The following is a 21,026-nucleotide window of genomic DNA, read 5'->3' on the forward strand; positions in this document are numbered from 1 at the left end:
CCCACTAGCATCTCATCTGACAAATTTGCAGCGTTTTTTAAATCAAAGGTGGAGGCCATCTGCCATGACCTTTCTCCTTCTTTAAATACAATGGATCGAGCAGAGATGTCCAGTGCTCCACCTTGCCCAGTCATTTTCGACTCCTTTCAGCCTGTGACACCAGATGTGGTGGACAAGGCGCTTGATCGCTGTCGGGCCACCACTTCTTCTCTCGACCCTTGCCCGGCCTGGCTAATCAAAGCAGCCAGGCCTGTAACAACTGAACGGGCCACTGCAATAATTAATGGGTCTCTTCAGGAGGGCAAGGTCCACCTTGCCCTCAAGGAGAAACTCATTAGGCCCATTAGGAAGAAACCAAATTTGGCGGCAGACAACATTGGAAATTATAGGCCCGTTGCCAATGTTTCCTTCCTCAGCAAAGTGGTCGAGAGGGTGGTGGCAGATCAGCTTCAGGCGCTTTAGGACGAAACCAACGCCCTGGACCCATTTCAGTCGGGCTTCAGGCCACGCTATGGTACAGAGATGGCACTGGTAGCACTGCTGGATGACCTGTTGAGGGAGGCCGATGGGGGCAATATGTCCTTGTTGGTCCTTCTTGATATCTCAGCTGCCTTTGATACCGTCGACCACGGTATCCTCCTGGGGAGGCTCTCTGAGTTAGGAATTGGTGGCTTGGCACTTGCCTGGCTCTGTCCCTTTTTGGAGGACCGTTCCCAGAGAGTACAGCTTGGGGAGAATGTCTCGGCCCCGTGGAGGCTCAACTGTGGGGTTCCGCAGGGGTCAATCATCTCTCCAATGCTGTTTAACATCTACATAAAGCCACTGGGTGGGGTCATCAGGGGATGTGGGGCATCATGCCAACAGTATGCTGATGACACACAGCTCTACATCTCCTTTTCACCTATCTCAGTGGATGCCGTTATGTCCCTTCAGCGCTGCTTGGAGACTGTACTGAAATGGATGCAATCGAATGGGTTGAGGCTGAACCCAGACAAGACGGAGGTCTTGAGGGTGGGCGGCCCTTCCATTAGCGGTATAGGTGACTCCCTTTCTTTAGGGGGGATGACCCTTGCTGCAAAGAATGAGGTCCATAGCTTGGGGATACATCTGGACCCAGCGCTTACCATGGAAACCCAGGTGGCATCCGTGGTCCACTCCACCTATTTTCATCTATGTCGGATTGCCCAGCTGCGACCATATCTTGATGGGGGGGGGCTCACTGCTCTAGTCCACATGCTCGTAATCTCAAGATTAGACCATTGTAATGCACTCTACGTGGGGCTGCCTTTGAGGTTGATGCGGAAACTTCAGGTGGTCCAGAATGCAGCAGCCAGGCTTCTTAGTGAGGTGAGAAAATATCAGCATATCTTCCCCACTCTGGCTGCCTTGCACTGGTTGCCCATCTGTTTCTGCATTGACTTCAAAGTGTTAATGATTACATATAAAGCCCTAAACGGTTTGGGACCTCAATATTTGGAGGATCGTCTTCTTCCACCTAGATCTACCCGAATCACCCGACATAGCCAGCAGGGATGGCTGAGGGGGTCTGACGCCGAGGGAGGCCCGGAAGGAAAAAACAAGAAACCGGGCCTTCTCGGCGGTGGCCCCTCGGCTTTGGAACACTCTCCCTACCAAAATTTGGCTGGCACCCTCGCTGGGTGTTTTTAAAAGCCAGTTAAAAACTTGGCTGTTCAAGCAGGCCTTCCCTCCAGTCAATTAAGTGATTTCTATATATATATTATTTCTTTTTATCTATCCTTTTCAAGTCATGCCATCTTGGTAATATCTCGTTTGGAATTTAATTGTTATAATTATATTTTTTGTGATTTTATATTGACGTGTTTTTATCGATGTTAGCCACCCCGAGTAAACATAGTCTAGGGGGTGGGGTAAAAATCAAATAAATAAATAAATAAATAAATAAATAAATAAATAAATAAATAAATAAATAAATAAAAACAAACACCAAAAATATGAAAATAGCAAAATGGGAACATAGAGGACAAGTCAATTAAAGAAAATACAGTCTGTTTACCACAGAGGCTGGCTAAGAACAGGCCACTGGTTGCAACTGGTTCACAAACTGCAGATTTACTACCCCAGGGCTAAAGTTTCTGCCAACCAGACCTGTCTATAGAGACGGTTTAACGAACTAGGTTATTCTCGTTACAGAAGAAAGCTTCTTTGTAAAGGTGGGGACTCTCTACAGATGGTCTTAAATACAAGAGATGATGATGGTGAGCTTCTGGATGCCCTGACATCTAGTTGTTCAGAAGTTTACAAACCAAAATCAGCACTTCATCTGAATCTAGAAACAAAACAAAGAACCAGTGAAAAAATTTAACCATGGACTAGGTTTGTGGCCACCATCTCCAGTTAAAGGGTCATTCCAAATGATCAGTTCCTTTTCACCTTTCTTTGTTGTAAGGATAGCCCATGGTTAAAGGTAAAGGTAAAGGTTCCCCTTGACCATTTTTGTCCAGTTGTGTTCGACTCTAGGGGGTGGTGCTCATCCCCGTTTCCAAGCCATAGAGCCAGCGTTTTGTCCGAAGACAATCTTCCGTGGTCACATGGCCAGTGCGACTTAGACACGGAACGCCGTTACCTTCCCACCAAGGTGGTCCCTATTAATCTACTCGCATTTGCATGCTTTCGAACTGCTAGGTTGGCGAGAGCCTATGGTTACTACTCATTATTTCATACACAGTCAGCAAAAGGATAAATGTTCATTTTCAGGAGGGATGGAAACACGAACCTGGGAATTGTAGTGAAACCTCAGATCAACAAAAAGCAGGGGTAGATGCTGGTGGAAAACAGATTATGTAGTCTGGTCTGATATAATTCCTTTATCAGGCCAACCAAAAAGGCACCAATAGAAGCATGGTCATCATTTGGATAGCGTGTTTCTCTTAGATGTCATCATCCCTGAAGGAAATAAGTTCAAAGGGAGCACTATGCAGCTGCCCTGCTTTCAATTTGCAAGTACTGTACCTGCAGGCAGAAAGATAGGCCTTATGAACAGGTAGGCCCTGCTATGGTGAAAAAAGAATGTCTGAAGCCAAGTCATGTTGATGCACCTGAGGGATGCTAACCAGAGTCTGGGGAGCGGGGGGAAGAATTGTCAAAGTGCCATTACCATTCAAGGAATTCTGTTGTATGGGTGTTGGGAGTATTCGTACTTGGTGTTGTTAATTGGCCTTTGGGTATGTCTTGCGTTGACCTAAAACTGGTGGTCTGTCATGTTATAACATATGTAATACTATTTATTTAATTAATTGATATCCTACTTTTTACCCTCACAGGACCCAAAATGGCTCACCATATAAATGTTTTTTTTTTAAAAAAAAAGACCATAAAAAAAGACACAATAAATTGCAGTATTTGAACCCTAAAACCTCACAGAATTAACATGAGTTGAAACTCCGGTTTAATCATGCCTTTGCTTGCCTGCAGAAAAGACAGCAGGGAGGGAGCCCGTATCAGAAGGGGGTTTCATAGCCTGGGATGCCATTTGATTGATTGGTTGACCCGCTGACTAGTTTTTGTTCTGCGAACAGCTTTGAGCACAATGTATTATGGAAAATGCAGTGATTATGATGACTCTGTGAGTCCTGTATTCCCCTGCTAAGAGCATACTTTCAGAGGACTGAACCGCCATGGTAACAGGTATATATCTAAGCTTCAACCATTTACCTGAATAAAGATATTCGTTCCTTTCATTTCATTTACTGTTCAAGTAGTTCCCTCATGCAGCAAAGGGTCACAAAGTGGAAAAAAAAAGCCTTTCTTTTATTTCATTTCATTTTAAAGTACCAACGAATCAATAACTCTCTGACGTAGCAGACCACGGATCTCCCGTTCATTAAGGGATAAAGCAATCTGCAGCAGCTGTGGACCACTATTTATGGTGCTGGCACAGAGCCAGTGACCTCTTAAGTGTGTCATATTCTTCCTTACTCTCCCTATTCTGTATATCCCATGGCATGCAAGTGTTCAGAAGAAAAGAGGCCGACCACAATTACCCCCATAGCACATACATATCTGTTAGCCTAGTGCTGAGCAAGCCCCCAAGCCATCTAAATCTACATACATGAAGACAATACACAGCTTTCTGGAGCCAAAGGCCACAACTTTATTGGTTACAGCAACAGTTCCTGGCCCAGCACTGCAGAAATAAGATCTGTTGCACCAAGAGACATGACTGCCTCCAGATGGACACCACTGAACACCCCACCACCACCGTTCAGCCCTCCTTCAGGAATGGCAGCCCTCTGGAGACCATGAGGGGGTAAACTACACTATGATTCAATGACTACAGGGGTGAATGTCATCCGATGGCCCCACCCAAGCTCTCCTTATGTAGACGCCTTTAACCACCCAAGTGAGCAGGCTCCTGCTTGCCACTCTTGTATCGTCTGGATCCAACCCCAATGTCCGAATCACCACCAGAGTTGGGCGCTGCTCAGCCCTGCTGCACTCCCAAAGCTGCCGCCACCACTGCTCTCCTCGCTTGCCGCAGCTGCCTTCACTCGCCTCCTTCCCTCAGCAGGGATGTTTGAAATAATGAAACCCAATTAGATGAACGAGTGAGAAATTACTGCAAAAATAACAGTTAAGCTGCTTATGCCCTCTGTGCTGTGGTGCTGTGGTTCATTCCATCACCAGTTATGCAGAACCATCAAGACGATCGGACAGAAGGAGATACCCTTCATGTGTCAGTGTTTTCCTTTCTTCATTCATAACTATTTTAGGAGTAAAGAAGGAGGCACAGGTAGAGCATAACTCTAGGTACACATCAAGTCCATTACTCAGCAGATACTGATGATGGGACAATGAAGTGGCTAGTCAGTGCTTTAAGTATTGATATTTCCCTTCTGTTCTTAACTTTATTTATTTATTTATTTATTTATTTATTTATTTATTTATTTATTCATTCATTCATTCATTCATTCATTTATTCATTCATTCATTCATTCATTCATTCATTCATTCATTCATTTATATCCCGCCCCTCTAGACTGAAGTCTACTCTGGGCATCTAACAACACTCAAGAATAATAAAATAAAATGACAAAATTAATACAATTGAAAATAGCAAATAAATTAGACATTGATATGAGGGAAGGCCTGCCTAAAGAGCCAGGCCTTGAGTTGGCTCTTAAAAACACCCAGCGAGGGAGCCAGACAAATTTCTGGGGGAAGACTGTTCCAGAGGCGAGGGGCCACTGCCGAGAAGTCCTGCTTTCTTGTTCTTTCTCTTTGGGCCTCCCTCAGCGTTAGGCCTCTCAGCCGCCTATCTTGACTACAGTGAGTGATTTGGGTAGATCTAGGTGGGAGGAGGCGTTCTACCAGATACTGAGGTCCTAAACAGTTTAGGGCTTTATATGTCATCATTAGTACTTTGAAATCATTGCGGAAATGAACTGGCAGCCAGTGCATGGCAGCCAGAGGGAGGAAGATATGTTGATGTTTTCTCACCCCAATCAGAAGTCTGGCCACTGCATTCTGCACCATTCTCAGCCACACTAGACACTGTCCCAAGACCTCTATTCAGAGCACATTACCATAGTCTCTTGAGACTGAAGGATGCCTAACCTAAATCTAATCTAAACTTCAAACAAGTGGCAACCCATAGAATCTTCCTCTGGCCAAATTACACCACCTTTTGCCAATCCCTCCCTTCCCAATTTGACATGAAGTGTGTAAAATTACATGTTAAAACTGATTCAGTTAGGAGTTGATGGGGGAAATGTGTTGCCTTCTTTGGACTTTTTTTAAAACATGCATTAAAATTCATATTACATTTATGCCAATTATTACAACTAATAATGTACATGAGCAGCTATAATGCAATGCACATGGACATTATAGCTACTCAGTTGTGTGTGTGTGTGTGTGTGTGTGTGTGTGTGTGTGTGTGTGTGTGTGTGTTCATGCCAAAACAAACAACAAAAATCCTGTTTTGACCTATGGAATTCCCATCCACAATGCACGTAAGGGTCACAGGGCTGCACAGAGCTGTGCTACCTCCAGCATTCATAAGGGTCAGTCCCAATCTTTTACTTGTATTTGTTTGTGAGATCAGAAGCATTGCTTTTTGTGCATTCAGGAGTCTTCCCTCTAATCACTGGAAGATCAGGAGTCATTGGGCATATGGATATGGTATGGAGGGGGGAATGCACACCCTTTTTCCCTCCAGTCTTTTAGCCTTTGCACGAGTGTCCTGACTATCTACCTAAGACTCTACTATGCAATGGTTCCCTACAATTAATGCTACCAAGTGTGTAAAATATAGAGGTACAACATTAAAGACTGCACTAGCCTCACAACCACTAGCCAATAGATGCTCCCAGCATTCAGAAAACGACGGTGGTTTTACTCCAAATGGAAATACTATCTGGGATTAACCCACAGGGTTCCTCCCACCAAGTCTGGAGATTGGAAGCCAAAAAATTATATTTTGCTGCACTGGGGTGCCCAGGCCATAACAGCTACATTTGGATTGTGTAATGTTACTAAAACAGAACTGGCAATTTGTAGCACAAAAGAATTGTATTGAGAAGATCAATGTGTATGGAAAGACCAGAGGCTATTTCTTCCTCTCTCACTCATGCTGAATAAAATACTCCTTGGATTTCAGAATGCATCTTCGTCTTCCAATCATTTTCACCTAGGGACAGCTCATATATAGCAGGGGATAGAAAAAAAAAGAAGAAAGTGGGGGAATAATGCACTGTCAGAGAATTCTGTGCAATAATGATGGCTTGAGCAAGAAGACAATCCTGTTCCAAGTTCTCTTGCGTTTTCTTTTCCCATCTGGGATAAAGCTCACTGTCATCCCCCACTCACGGTACCAGCAAAACTATGTAACAAGATTATTTACTGCATATAGCCATCATTGAGATTTTTGTTCTAAGTACATATAATTACATATAATAGAAGTTATAAACATAAATGGTATTTTAAAATAATTAAGAATAGCCACAAGATAAATGGTTCAACAGAAGCCAGCCATTTTGTGGCTCTTTGTTTATCTGGGTCTGAAAAACACTGTTTGTTCATGTTTGCCATGCCTCTGAATACTTCGGCTCCTTCTAATGTGTACTTACAAAAGTCTACAGAGCACGTACTCAAGTATAGGATTACAAAAGTTCTACTGTTTTTTATTAGATTTGCATAGAAAAAAAGGGGTCTTGCCAGTGATGGATAAGAATTTTGGAAAGGAAAAGGTTCGTTTAAGTCTAGTTTTCTCCGGTTTAGAAATTCCAGAGTTATTCTGAGCCAAACTCAACTGTCTCTCTTCAACGGTCAGCTCAGCTCTGCATGGCTTAGCAGCACCATGCCCCGCATTTCCCTCTGCCACTTCTCCATCCTTATCATGTTGCAACAAGGAAGACGTGGTAGCTGAAAAGGCTCGCAAAGGTCAAGAACCCTAAGTTCCCATGTTTCTGTAACACTAGCAATGCTCCAAGTTTGCACTTTTGGCATGAATCCAGGAAGAATGTGCGTGTATTTTTAATGCCCTTCAGTTGTTGATTTCATTATTGCAATACACAACCCGTCCATAATTAGAAATCTTTTACTATTACAACTTCCCAGCCCATCTGGAGGACACCGTGTTGAGGAAGGCTGCAGACATACTCGGAAGCTTTCATTGCTCAGGGTTTTAAGAACTTACATCTTTAACTGTCGTAAGTTCTCTTGGTTGCTCTTTTCCTTCCTTGCCGCCATGAACTTGGTTAAGTTTGCAAGAGAGTTGCAAATGGCAGAGTGAAGTCTGGGAGACAAAAGGCAGAAGAAGGGAGGTGATGGTAGAGGAGGTCCCCCTTGAGCTGGCTCCTTCCAAAGTTCTGCAGAATTTAGATGATTTTGAAGCCTCTCTCCATGAGTTTTCAAAAATAAAAAAGGGAGGGTCAAACGCCAGAGGATCTAAATAGGTAACTCACTCATCACTAATGTTTCATTAAGGGATCACTCATTATTCATTGACATAGGCTGACTGAATGTAAATATATGCAAATTAAAACTAGTTCATTAAACCAACGGTAGCCCTGTCTTTGAGTAAGGTGTGATTTACTGTCTCTGTAGCAGAGTAGTCTACAGCATGTCGAGTGCATGTCTCCCGTTAAACAGTGTAAGATTTGAAATAAGGTTGTCTCTGTGGTTACAAATGGATTCTTGGTGCATTTCCAACCCACCCACCCCCATCTCCATTTGAGATACTACCGATATTAATAAGGAAACACGCAGTCAGGATCTGAGAGTCAAACCCATTTTCTCCTCGTGTGAATTAGTCCCTAGGTATCTCGTGGCTTAAAACTCTTTTCCCCGCTAGTATTTCAGATGTTAAACAGTAAGTCCACTGGATCTTTTTGCAGACTGGAAATGCACGCACACACACACACACACACACACACATGTCAAAACTGCTACTAGCTATGAATGATTTATAAACCAGCAATGAAACAATTTCCTAGGAAATTCTGTTCACTGAACATTGTCCCAAATGTCAAAAAATGGAAAACAAATAAATGACCTGTAAGTTGGTTCACTGTTATAGCCAGGCAATGAATGCCTGGGGCCATCCAAGGTCCCAAATACATTTTCCCCAGAAGCCCAGGAGCCTTCTTCATTTTTACCACCCTACAGATTTTAAGACTTCTTTGGAAAAAAAATGTTTGGCTCAAAATACCTCTTGCCATGTTTGGGGGGAGTCACACATCACATTTAAAAAGGAAAAAGAAAAACACTGTTGGCCACCAGCAATTTTCATTTAACCACCAGCAGCATAAATATAAAAGAAAAAAAAACAATTCTGGGATGGAGTTTGCAAGAACAGGCGCGTGCTGCCCCCAAGTTCTCTGAAGACTGTCCATCTCTGTTGTACAAGCACAAACTCTTGACAGTCTTGTACACAAAAACTAGTTCCATGTTCTCAAAAATGGGCAAACTCCCATGTTAGTCCTTCCTTCCTAGAACAGATACATTTAGGGGATGTTAGTCCCAACTAACTTAAGCCCCACAGGTTTCCATGGATCTACTCTATGTAAGATTAAGTTGGATTTATACATAAGGTTTTAGTTAATCCTTCTTCAGCATTAAGGGATTCCCCCCCCCCCAGTTCCTCTAGATCCCAGAGTGGAGACGGACACCTACCATGGTACATGCCTCGTCTTCTTCTGTGGGCACCCTGTCAGAAGCCACACCACAGGCTGTTTCGTTCCACCATCTCCCCTGAGTAGGTGCCTGCAGGAAGAGATGGGGCATGGAATCTGGGGCTCCCATGTAATACCTGCGGGCCCAATTTGCTGAAGTGTGCCGAAGTGCCGAACCATAGTAAATGCCCATCTCCATCCCAGAGTCCACTACTAGCCTCCATTTGGTTCTTGGCATAGAAAATATATATGCGGAAAGAGTGTCATTCAGCCACATCCATACCAACATCATGGTCCTCAGAACAATTTTCTGTGATTGCTAATAACTGCTATTAACCTAGGTCTTCATTTCATATGCTTGATAATTCTGTAGAGTATTGCTTTTTACACGAGCTGGTTGGAAAGATGTTTAATAAAGTGGGATGTAGATGATTTACAATATATGCAAACAAGTACAGAGTATGCAGGATCTACCTACTGATTGCTCATCCTCTTACACTATCAATAATTTTTTTATTTCCTTTTTTCCACTAGAGAATTCAAAAAATAAGTTCTAAACTAGCATCACTATCACATAAAACATGGGTCAGGGCAAACATGGATAATAGTAATACCATTGTAGATCAAAGTTTAAATAAATCATCATGATAGAAACATTAGTTTTAATTGACCCCAGGCATAAGGACAAAGCACAAAACTAATAAAACAAAGTCATGGAAAGATAAATCCACCAATATCCATATGCTGTCATACACAGTCAAACTCCAGTGCAAGGCTGAGGAACCAGTAGTCCTTCAGATGTGATTGAATTCACCTTCAGTCGGGCCCATTGAACCCAATCATTGGTTAGGGGCAACAGGAGGAGCTGTCCAACAATGTCTTGAGGTTCTGCAGCTTTACCTTAGTAAAATCCATAGTGAAACAACTTCCTGACAAAGGTAATGAACCGGGACATTTTGAGGCTCCAAATATGTCAAGAAATTGAGGCTAAAGATTTCATAGAGAACTTCCTTCCCCTCCTCCAATGTTTGTCAACATCTTGGTCCCCCAGTTCCTGATGTTTTGGATTTCAACTCCCAGGAGCCCCTACAAACATAAGTCAATGGTAGAAGCTTGGAAAGTTATATTTTAAAAAAGGAATAGGATTCTGTTACTCATTATATGTAACAACTGGACAATAATCCATTTCCCACACAAACTGCAATGGTCAGTACCCAGCTGAGGAGCTCTGCCCTCTGGAGGAAGCAACTTCACTGGCAGTCTCAGATTAAAATACAAATTAAATAGTTCCTTTTTGGGATTTGGATTTGGGTGTGTAAATTGAGTGCAACAAGATGAAGTCACATGGACCTTGAAACTGAAGAAGGAACTCTTTAATTAGCAGCAATCTGCCACTGCCAGGGACATCATTCCCACTGCTTCAGTGGAATTCCACAAGAGAATAATAGTCAGTGATTAAAGAGAACATTTTGCATGACTTCTCTCTCTCTCTTTTACTTGTCAGCTTTAGGTTACTTTCTGGAGATTAGGAATCATGAGACTGTTAAGAGCATGCCATAAAACCTTTTAAAAGTACGTAAAAATATATACAATGCCTTTTTTCAAATTTGAAAGGTAACAAGAATACATTACTTGCTATAGCAAGAAAGGAATTGTGTTCCTGCTTCATTATGTTACTTTCAAACTATACATTCATTCTGCCTTTGCTACACAGAAAAACAGTTTTTAAAAAATCTCTCCAAATATTGGCTAAGTACGAACAACTCTGCTCTCCCCACCACTACTGCCAAAACGAGAAAGATGAGGAGGAGTGAGGGCAAATTTCCAGCTGCGCTGCCACTTGGAAACTGCAGCCAGTGCTGCAGCCTGGCCATTTATGACATCAGAATGCATGATCACGCGCATGATGTCACAATAATGTTATCTGGGCCAAGCCACATGAGACGGCAGAGAATCCAACTCGGCAATCCAAACCAATTCCTTGCAAGAACCAGTTTATGCAGGAACCCAAGAACATCCCATTCATTGACCTCGAATGCATGTTCATTGAATGTGGGTCTTCTACCTTTTAAGCATCTATTAAAAACATGTTGAATAATCAACATCCACAATGCTAGTACTTTCTCTACTCCCAACTCTCAATATAGCATGTCAATAGCATGTCAATGTCTTTTTTGAAATATTAATGAGATGAGAATTGAATGACATTATTAATAAGTGAACAGTGAAGTTCTGCAATGTCAACACAGATGCAAGCTCCAACAACCATATCAGATGTCTGTTTTTGGACTACACTTCCCAGAATTCGCCAGCACAGCTGCCTGTTGAATTCTAGGAGCTGGCATCCAAAAACATAAATCTGCACACCTCAAAGACTTGCTCCCAATGAGTGCACAGGCTTGAAACCCAAAGTACTGTGCAAACTTTTTCATTTAAGAAGATAAGGAGGAAACACAGTCAGTAAAAGTTTGAGCCCAAACCCGAAATGAACAGAAAGAGGAAAAGGAGAGGCAAGAAGGTCTAGAAAAGAATGAAGTATCTTGGACTAGACATTGGAATTTTCCACTGCAAATTATCGTCACAAACCGGCTGTCTGGGAACTTCTCCAACCTGGTGTTGGGTTCCCTTTGATAACATGGCGTTTCTAAGCAACATTTCTTGCAGCCTGTGCATATGAATGGTCAGCCACCATTCTGTGACTTCAAATAAGTCATGTTTCTTTTGCTAGATGCAGATCCAATTTATTGTTGCTGGTTTTCTAAAATAAAATACAGAAGGTTTTTAAAGATAGAGTTACTGGCGGAAAGGAGGGGCAAGAAAGAAAAATCTTTAATAGCCATATGAAATGTTCTTGCCACACTACAGCAGAGATATCTACATCCCCTCAGTAATATATTAACGGATCTACATTTTTGTTGCAAAGTCAGACAGATGGGCATTCAAATAACATGTGTTAACATTGTTAGATTACAGTATCTGTGACTGTGTTCTACATGCGTAATAATCAGCCGAAGACAGCTCTCAAAAATGTCACCAGTGGCAATTTACCCATTTGTTTACTTATTTTCAAACCATTTCTGCTCAGATTTTCAATGAAATATCCTTTGGCCTGGAGAATTCTTTCCCACCAATGCTAATATATTACATTTTCTTTCCCATCAAAGGATAATCAAAATAATACACTCAAGTCTGGACCCCTGGAATATTTATTTTTAAGGTTCTCCCGAGAAGAAACAAGTAGCAATGGGGGTGGGGAGGAGAGTGTTCAACATGCAGGGGATTCTATTAGAGAATCCTATCTCTGCAGCATGGTGTGTGTTAACTGTATGCAGGTATCTCTCTGACCAAATAGTTAATAGCCAAGAGTAGCAAAATATCTTGGAAGGAAAAGTCTTTTCCTTCTCAGTCACTGGCATGTGTTCTTGATAGTTATTCTAAGGCAAAATTTGAAGAACGGCATATCTGCAACACCTCCTTAGCTGGAAACAATAAAACGCATCAGAAATTTATGAGTCCTGACACTAGAGATGTAACAGGTAAGATACCTGACACCAGTGATAGAAAAGAACCAAGCTCATTCCTGGGCAGAATGGGGACTGCAACATACACATCCCCCCAAAGATGGCTGTAATAGGCAGCTTCTTTATTGCAATTTCAGAAAATCATGTTTGCTCCTGTGACCTCCAAGGCCACATTTGTATACATTAAAAAGACAATGTCTGTAGAGCGGGGGTGGGCCAATGTGGGAATGGGAGGAGCTATAGTCCAACAACATCTGAAGACCCATACTTTTGCCCATCCTTGCTCTAGATCATTGAGAAGAATAGAGACGTTCCAACTTCTTTTTGAAAAATGCTTCAGGTATCTATAAAATGGTTCCACATCCTTTTTCTTGACACAGAACATACATCCCAACTGCGGTAAATTACAAATGAGACATCTGGCAATCAAGTTACCCAAGTCTAGGAACAGGAAACACAAGCAGTTCTCTTTTTAAGAAAAAAATTCTATCTATTGTGTAGAAAACAATTTTGTATCATCTTGGAATAGCCAATATAAGAGGTAAACATTGCATCCGCAGGCAGCTGACCTATATACACACCCAGCATGCAATGAAGTTCTACTGGAATCATTGCGAGTTTTACTTCCAAACACTTTGAGAGATAGCAGTAGCTTCTATCTATCTTAACTGCACATAATGCTTTACAAAGTACAGGATGATATGTCCCTGCCCCCAGTGAGCACAAAGTCTACACAGGGAATGAAGGGGGCAGAAAGAGAGGGAAGGGCTGAACAAAAAACATATCCCTCCACAGTCCTTTGCCAAACGTCTGCTTGAGGAGAAAGATACTTGCCTACCACCGAGAGAGCAGCAGAGAGGGCGCCAGCCTAGCCTCTTGGAGAAGAGAGTTCCACAGTGTGAGACTGGCCACTCCATTTGGTGTTCTCATCAGATATGTTTGTTAGGGTGGCAAGAATGAGAAAAGGGCCTCCCCAAAATATTTTAAAACTTAGGAAGGCTCATTTCAGGACATGTGGCTCTTCAGATGGCCTAGACCAGTGGTTTCCAACCTTTTGCATTCACAACCCCCAAGTAACCTGCCCCACTCCTTGCCATGTTTGCACAAAAATACATTTTTAATGGGGTAAAGTCATCCCTCCTCAGAAAACAGAGGTTTCTTTCTCCCCCCCCCCCAGGGTCTGTTTCTCTCTCTCTCTCTCTCTCTCTCTCACACACACACACACACACACACACACACACACACACACACACACACACACACACACACACACACACTTTAATACCCTGCTCCAAAAGGTCAAGTAAACAATTATTTAACAAAGGCGATAACAATGTAAGTCAACCTGCGACGTTCCCCCATTTTGCAACCCCCTTGGGAGTCATGGCCCCCAGGTTGGGAAACGCTGGCCAAAGGTACAGAAGACAAACAGCACTGAATACATGCCATTGACCAAACCGTGTCCGAAAATATTCATTTTAATAAACATATTACAGAGCTAGTCCCACTTTCCAAGAAAGAGCATCTGAGAAGAATGTGGCTACAGCTGATAAAGGACATGTTTCTTCTACCTACAACAGCAGGCCCTTGAGAAGGACCTCGGGAGCTGCTACCATCTTGCTTTAATTAATTGTATAGCTATTCTTTTTGGAATTGAATCTGAAAATTCTAGCAAATATGGACCTTATAAACAAATTCTGTTAACTGTCTATTCCATGGCAAGCTATTTAAAGTAATGCTTCTGACCACCACAGCTCCTTCAATAAATATGCCTGAAACGTATTTACAAGAAGCAAGCAAATGGAATATGAACCCTGTCAAGGGGGATCTGTTGAGATAACAGTAATTAATCATCACTTGAATGCTATTCTGCTACTCTTTGTCACACTAGGGGGCCTCATGACTGCATCAGGGTCCCTCAGGGACACAGAGGGTGAGATCAAGCCCCTCACTTAGATCTCAAAACACTCCAGAGAATACAGTAGGCCTAAAAATAAGTCCAATTGCCAGCGACATCATTTTGTCCTGGCTAATGACTCGATAGTAGAGCGTTTAATTCAGGGAGGTCCTTTAGATTGTCTGGAGGAAGTTAAAATGAGCCAGAAACCACACAATTTATATCTGGGGGGAGGATATTAACTGGGAGGGTGGGAGCTGTGTGTTTCTAAAGACATGACTGTGCATCCTCTTTAAAACGTGGGGGGGGGGCTTATATGGGAACACTGGTTTTTAAACCTGGAGAGATCCATCTGTGCTGCTAGCTGTAAAGAAGGCAGCCATTTTACTAAGGATCTGTCTTCTATGGATTCTTCCTCCAAAGGGCTAAACAAATGGTACTAGCCCCATTTTACCCTCAAAATAACCCAGAGCTTGGAAATATGACTTCTCAAACTACAGGTCCCAGAATCCTCCAGGCACCACAGCAAGAAGCCATGCTATGGGATATTCTGGGAAGAACAGCAGCAGCTGCTCTGTGGCAGCCTGAGCAAGAAAGAACAGTTCATTACAATTTTTAACACTCATTCTAAAAATCTTTTATTTTTTAAAGAAGGCAATGATACCTGTGTTAACAATTTGAGTGATGAGTAATGTTACCAGTATTTTAATTCGTTATTTTGATCATAATTAGGGGTGGGGTAGGGGAGAGTGGCCTTTTTTACTGCCACTTTCCATCATTTCATTTGAGCGTTTAACATATCCCGAAATTTTAAACCAGAAAGCTATTAACACATCGGCCTGTTACTTAGCACAATAAATGGCCCTAGAGCAGGCCCCGCTGAATCAGTGGGGATTTGGTCAGGCAACTCCTCTGCTACTTCCATTGATTCAAATAGGCCTACTCTAGTTGTGGCTTGCCTAAGTCCAGACTGGTTTGCTGTCAAATGTGGACTGGATGGAATTCTCCAGCATCCCTAATTCTAATGCATGCATGCAAGTGACATCAGAAAGTGCAGCCCTGTATGGACACCTTTGGACATGTGAGATAATTTCAGAACAGCATATCTTTGGTGCAGTTGAGGTAATTCTGACAGTTATGAAAGGAACGGATTAAACAAAGCTCATTCAAGCCTCACATTTGACACTGTGCTAGCTATTGGTGCTTGATTCATCGCTGTGGACTGTCAGACATTACCTGTGATGTCAACATTCCACTTTCTCTATAGACAGTTGCTGTGAATCAGGGGACCCAAATGTCTTAACGTTTGTAAATGGGTACTAAAGCTGCACTCTTAAGCCATTCATTCCACCAGAAATAGAAATGACCAGCTGGTAAAGCTGCAGTTGAGCCTAACAACCATTCCATGGATAAGTCAAACAGCAGAACCTCCTTGAACATCACAATTAGATAGAAATAAACCAACCACTTGTGTGTTCCACACTTTTGATCCTGTTATCTTGATCTTGTTCCAAAGGTTTGCTTTTCTGATGTGTAATTACTTTCATGTAAATTTTTTTTAAAAAAGCATTCCTTCCTTGGCTACAAGTTGAATATTGCAAGCGCTGTCACTTCAGCTTAGTCCATAACGGCACAAAATTAATGCTGCCAAAGCCCTACTGCAAAGATTTCAGTCAAATTAATTTTATACTTCAGTTATTCAATTGTATGCACAAAGCAAACATTCATTGATTACAGTAAATCCAGATAATTGGAGTTATTTCTTCAACTACACATGCTAAGCACACACTGATTAATAGAGGAGGCTTTGCCAGCACTCTGAGGAACACGGCAAATTTTACTACCGTTTTCTTGTCAAGGTTTGAAGGAAGGAGAAGCACAGGGCCATTAGCCGTGAATCCCACCAGTAATGAAAACTCATGGGTTGAAGAAAAATAAAATAAAATAAAGAAAAAGCCTAAAGAAAATGTGGCTGTTGGAGCCATATAATCTCTTGTCTCCCGGGCAAGAGGAAGACCAGGGTCAAAGGGGCATTAGCCCCTTTTGTGACTATGTATTCATTCATTTCACTTGATTTCCATCCCATCATCTGTCAAATGAACTCAAGGCACTATATGTGTCTCTCTATCTCACAGCTTTATCCTTACAACCCTGTAAGCTAGGTCAGACTGAAAACAACAGTGACTAACCCAACATCACTCAATGAACTTGCTGTAGGCACCTGCATTTGGAGTAGCCAAATCCAGTCTAATACCATAGAGAGCCACAACTGTAAATGCTACAGGTGTGACTTATCGCTTGTTCTGGCATTCCATTTACACAAGCATTCAGTACACAGATTTTCATAAAACTGCAAAATATAATAAAAACAGATGAACAACACGAAGTGATCTGAGGTGTTTGTTTCCTTGTTTTCCTTCACATCCCTTCTTTCTAACTTCCTTAAAGGTAAATGCTGCCTTGAGTGGTTGGGAAGCAAGGATCACGCCAACGGCTTTAAAAACTGGGCCAGAAATAATATTGCTGGAAATAAAAGTTACATGACTATACAGTGCTATTTCCAGGGCAGGGGAGGGAGAGAATCCAAGTCACACATAGAACTTCAGTGCGATTTTGACCTTTAAAATTACAATGAAAAGGAAGAATATGGGGAAAAAGTACCTGACCCAAGTAAATGACATCCCTTTCCCATTTTTGTGATGGGTCGCACATGTACCACTTCCTCTTGAAACTTCTGTTAGGTTGTCATGAGAGGGCAATATTCTGGCTCATCTTTTGTCATGGCTACTAGAGATGGACACAAATCAGAAAAATGGCAGTTAGTTTTGATTCATGATTTGTCAAGTTCGATGAATCATGAATAAATATATGACTTTTTCTGACAAATCAACAAATTGATTCATAGATTCATTTTTGACTTTTTCCAGATTAGATGGTTGTCACACACTGCTACCTTTTATTGTTCTTAACATATATACATAGAGGTGTGCGGATTTATGGTTTTTGGCTACCATTTCCAGAATTCTCCAGTCAGCACAGCCCTAGGAATTCTAGCAGTAGATTTTAAGATTTTTTGGACTATAGACACCATAATTTTCCATTTTGAGAGTTTTACTTACCTTACAGGCACGTTACAAATATCTAAATGAGATGCACCTGGAAGAAAGGCCTACATTAGAAGGCTTGGGGTCTTAGCTAGGCCTAGCTCTAGACAAACCTCCCGATAAGAAAGAACATTCCCAACTAACACATGAGCAGGAACAGGAAGCTCGTGTGGAGCTAGGCCTAGCTAAGCCTCAAAGCCTTCTAAGGTAGGCCTTTCTCCCAGGTGAGCCACATTTAAATATTTGTAAGGTGCCTGCAAGGTAGGTAGAACTCTCCAAATGGAGAATTACAGTGTATGTTGTCCAGGAGCCCCAAATATCCCATGTCTATCTTGCAGTCGTAGTCCAAAACACAAGACTGCATGATCTTGCAGAGGAGGCGGAAGCTGGTGATGATGGTTCTGGTGGAGGACAGGGATGATTATAAGGTGGAAGGCAGCTAGAGCCACGACTCTTTCTCCTTCTCTCCAAACTCCCTTGTACTCTCTAAGAAGTCTCTCCACGCAGACCACCTGAATACTGACTTGCAAGGAACAGGCACCTAGAGAGGCAGAACCTGCCCCCATTTCATACAGTTCAGCTCCTCATTCTCCTTATTTTATTCTTCTGCTTGTACTCTGCTTGGAACTAGCCAAGGCCTCTATTTCTCCTGTTGCTTAGTCACATTAACCCTGCAAAGGAGGCCATCGTCTTCCAGAAGAAAGCGAGGGCCCGGTCTCTTGGCTCAAAGCCACACCTGAGAGGGAAGTGAGATTGCAAATGTAACCATCTCCTCATCACATCCGGCTGCAGCTGTGCATCCATCACTCTAGCACAATTGGACATGGAAAATACACCCGGAGGTGGGGTGAGGAATTCTCTCATAGTGTTCCATGAAATGCTATCAATAAAAATATTAAAAGGGATAGAGGGGGAAACCCTGGCCTTTTGGACTCTTTGGAATCACTCATGCATACTGAACTGAGTACACCTTAGCAGTAACATCATGCACACCTCAGGGAGGCTGACCTCCAACCTGGGACACCAGTAACTTGATCGGAAGGGCTCGTTGTTTCTGTTTCCAGCAAGCCTTCTCTCGGGATAGCGTCCTGTTTGCCCTCCACCTCCCACCCTCAACTCAGAATTTATTCTTAATTGTCGAGCAGACTGAATCCAAACAGTGAGCCAACGCTATATTTCCAGGGGGTAAAAGATATTAATACGACCTGCACCATGGCCCCATATATCGTAATAAACTCTGCTGTAATTTGTTTACCCACCCTAGACAGTAACTAACATTCAAATAAATGGAGTTGGCGCCTGTAAGATTTATGATCTACCTCTATGCTTAGCCATGTTTAATCAGGGAGTTAAAATATTACAGTGTAAAAAAAAATCCCTTTACAGGCATGCACAGAGAGCAGCCACCATTAGAAGCTTGGCAGGCGCACTCCCTGTCAAAGAGGGACCTCCAGACAATTTCAAACACCACGTAGAATATGCATAAAGGAGCTACTAACTTACTAACATGAGTTCAAAACAGTGCCAACCTCCTTCCCCCCCCCCTCGATCCCTTTTTCTTTTTTAGTTCTGGTGGTCTGGCTTTTGAAGTGACAGGGTGATAGGCAGGCACAAGTGGGGAGGGAGAGAGAGAAAGAGAGAGAGAGAAGGAGAGGATTTTTATTTTATTTTTTTGGCAGGAGGCGATTTCTGGTCAGAAAGGTGGCGGATGCCTGTCACAGAGGTCTGTGTGTTTGGATAAAGCCAGGAAAGCATGTATGTGTGTGTGGGGGGGGATCAGCATGAAGCATCACACCTGGAGGAAAAGACAGCTTGCTCCAGCCCCAGTGCCATAAGACTGGCTCCACAAAGTCTAGCCAACATCTGGAATGGATATCAAGAGACACAGAACAGCCCTGACTGGCGCTCCACACTACCTTTGTACTTTTCGCTGCAAATTGAAAAGCAAAACAGACATCAAGGATATATTTATATAACTGTCTTCAAGCTGCATTTTCTACTCCCATCTGCTGTGCATGATAAGTCTCAAGTGTTTTTCTAATAAAAAAAACATTTCTTAAAATCCTTGTTCATTCAGTATACTGTACCAAGCTGACCTCTCTCGCTCTCTTTTTTTTAATTGTTTCCATTTTTAAAGGAACAGCAAGCATTTCAGAGTTAAAGAACAACACTGGTATCTCAATACATTCTCTTCTGGAAGCTACAGACATTAACCACACTGTGTGTTTGCGTCTGTAATTTATTTTCAATGTGTGTGTGCGCGTGTGTGTGTGTGTGTGCGCGCGCGCGTGTGCACACGCGCATTATCTTTAAGCATGGATATACACACATCCGCCAGCATAAACATGCACTATCACCAGGGTTAGGTCTGTGTATAAGGCAACAGTGCATACAAATTTTGGTTTCCACTTGACAATTTAAGTTGGCAGAAAAGATGGAGGGTAAAACTTGGTAGATGCCGAGGGATTGGCTACATAGTGCTAAGAGCAGCTGGCATCTGTCTAACTGCCCCTAAAGCCACGTGCTTCTTGACCCCACCCTAATACCCACATTTTTGGTATGGGCTGTGCGGTTATCATCCGGGGATGGCTTATACTGTATGTGTTGGGCTTTCTGCACAGAAACTTTCCATGCAGTCTGTTCCCTTCCCTGTTTGTGCAAGATCCAAGCTCTTCAGGAGCATCTTCATGAGAGGCATTCTGCTGCAGACACCCCCATCTAATACATGAGAGTTAGGGTAAAGGCAGGGGCACCATATAACACAAAGGACTGCAGCCAGCAAGGCAGGCCTACTGGCTCTACTGACAGGTATGCCCTTCTTACAATTCATGAATAAAGGAGAGGCTGAAGTTACTGGAGAACATTAGGAGGTGAAGTGGCTTGGAAGGGGGTATTAATTTTTTCAGATTTCAATATTAGAGATGGGGGTATTTGTATTCGTATACAAATATGCTGTAAGATAGAATCCACGCAACGGAGTGAGCTCTCATCGCTTGTCCCAGCTCTTGCCAACCTAGCAGTTTGAAAGCATGTAAATGCAAGTAGATAAATAGGCACCACCTCGGTGGGAAGGTATCGGAGTTCCATGTCTAGTCATCCTGGCCACGTGACCACGGAAACTGTCTTCGGACAAAACGCTGGCTCTACGGCTTGGGGACAGGGATGAGCACCGCCCCCTAGAGTCGGACACGACTGGACTAAATGTCAAGGGGACCTTACAAATATGAATATCCCCACTCAGCTGGACTTAACAAACGTCCTGCCCCCAGGGCCAGGCTGTCCACTCACGCATCCTGCTGCAGCAGCGGCCCCGCTCATCCTTCCAATCATGCCTGGAGCGCCGCTCTCT

The 21,026-nt window shown here is 42.7% G+C and overlaps 1 long non-coding RNA gene across 1 annotated transcript; it reads right to left on the reverse strand.

Annotated features, from left to right (window-relative positions):
• Positions 1-7,524: 7,524 nt before the first annotated feature.
• Positions 7,525-20,604, reverse strand: LOC144587354 (uncharacterized). The gene is made up of 2 exons (XR_013542508.1): positions 17,235-20,604; positions 7,525-10,241 (listed from the first exon to the last, which is right to left on the reverse strand). It is a non-coding gene; the product is annotated as an uncharacterized LOC144587354 (long non-coding RNA).
• Positions 20,605-21,026: the final 422 nt, after the last annotated feature.

The sequence above is a fragment of the Pogona vitticeps genome, chromosome 1, assembly GCF_051106095.1.
Source record: "Pogona vitticeps strain Pit_001003342236 chromosome 1, PviZW2.1, whole genome shotgun sequence".
Taxonomy (NCBI): domain Eukaryota; kingdom Metazoa; phylum Chordata; class Lepidosauria; order Squamata; family Agamidae; genus Pogona; species Pogona vitticeps.